The sequence below is a fragment of the Marmota marmota genome, unplaced genomic scaffold (genome assembly GCF_001458135.2).
Source record: "Marmota marmota marmota unplaced genomic scaffold, marMar, whole genome shotgun sequence".
NCBI lineage: Eukaryota > Metazoa > Chordata > Mammalia > Rodentia > Sciuridae > Marmota > Marmota marmota.
The window spans coordinates 3,870,494-3,872,701 of record NW_025999943.1 but is presented as its reverse complement, the minus strand read 5'-3'; positions in this window follow the sequence as shown (position 1 = coordinate 3,872,701).

Sequence of the window (2,208 nt, the reverse complement as noted above, 5' to 3'; positions counted from 1 at the left end):
TGACTATTCTAAATTCTATACCAGTCAGAATTATAAGAAATAATTGATTAAAATCTTGTACAACACTAATAAATAATCTGCTTTTCCTGAATTATCTAAATAAACAAAATGTCTGCTACATTGTTACTTTTATTTTTTATTTTCATTTGTTTATCTACCACTTGATTACTATGATTTCTTTTTATTATGTTATCATTTTAAAGCATATTTTAGCTTTTAAAACAATTTTCTTTGACTTTTTTTGCTAATTATATAGTTAAAAATAGTTTCATTGTTAAGTATTGATAAGATAATGACAGTAGTCAGTGGCAATTAATGCACTTTTCTAACTTGTCCCTCGTTATTCTTACAGTGTGTTCTGACACCTGATAAATGCAAAACAACTTCAAAAGCACTTAGCCATGTAAATAAACATTCTGAAATCATTATTAAAAATTTTTGAAATCCAGAACTGCTTTTAGTCACAAGTATAGAATGCAATAATTATCAACCCTATCATCAGTACTTAACAGCTTTCAAATAACAATATACCAAAAATTAATTTGATTCTGGAAAAATGATGTGCATGCAAAAGCAAGATGTGTGCTCATGTCTGTATTAAATGTAGTTGAGAAGCAAGTTCCTCAGGAAGAAACATGTTTATTTTTTCAGAGCACACTATATATTTTTGGAAGATACAATAAATCACCCTACTCTTTTCAAATATTTACATTTATTTTCTTCAAAATTGTACTTGATTTGTCAAAGTATTATTTGACTGTCATATATACTACATTTAATGTTATCTTCTGAAAAAAAATTATGCCTATCTATCATTAAATTTTCTGCAATTGTTAGAAGATTACATGGAAGGAGACAGTGGAATAAACCAAAAAACTACCAGAGGGAGGGAAGCAACTCTAATATTAATCTATAAATACTTAACAAACAGCATAGTAAGATGTTCTTTGAAGTAAAGATATGCCAACTTTTCATATATATATAGTTTTAGTGCTATTTTGTGTAGAGTGCTATATATACCAGGCAGCCCTTCTAAATACTCTCTCCTCTCTCTCTCCTTTCTTTATTTCTTTGAAGTTTTAGAAGAAAGAGTGACTGCTGTGGCTTATCATAATGATTTGTATTTGGGAGACCATTATTGGAAAGCACTAATATTGAGAGCCATGGGGCTCATTTTCCATTGATATTCAGTAATGAGAAATAATTATCATCATGGTGAGAAAAATTATCCCTATAAATGAAAAACCCTTTGAAGTCTCCCACTCCATGAACATTCAAACACATACATACAGCAGTTCATATTAATTTGCTTTCATTGATCATAGCCTGACTCTGGATTGCAAATAATCTAAATTTGAATCTGAAATGCACAATACTCCAGGATAACCTTGACTATGCATTTTTCTTTCTCCATTATCCTTATCTCTAAGCATAATATTCACACAAGCAAATTCAGATTTTCTAAGAATAAGATTTTGTTCAAATATTTATGGTAAAGGATAATATGACATCTGGTACAAAGGAAGTACTTAATCTAAGGATAGTATTTACTATATTAATTTCAAAATGTGATCAAAATAATTTGCCATCTAAGTTTTCATCAAACTGTTGTAGAATACACAGTTTATAGCTACCATATTTTACCCTTATTTATACTATCCTGAAGAGAAAACCAGTATTTATTTTTAAATTGTTCATTGTCTGATTTTTTATGGTGATCACATAAAATTGCAGCTTTTTGTATTTTACAATAGCCTACATTTATTTTAAAATTTACAAAATTTATTTTAACTATAGATGAAGCTTTTGTGTTTATATTATGAAGTAATCAGAATGGGTTATTTTTTTAACTTTAAATACTTTTGAGAAATATCTGAACATTTAATTATTTCAGTGTTTCCCATGATAAATTATAGATAATTCAGAAGGAGTACAATGACAGACAAATATAGAGTCAGTGAAATTAATTCAAAATTTTAATAGTAATTATATCTATAATGATTATTATGCTTATGAATAAAGTGCTATTACAGGGCCTGATAATAAGAAGAATCATAATGTAAGTATTATTTGTATTAAGATTATTCTTCTCAACAGTTTTAGGGATTAATTCAAGTGCTATTACAGGGCCTGATAATAAGAAGAATCATAATGTAAGTATTATTTGTATTAAGATTATTCTTCTCAACAGTTTTAGGGATTAATTCA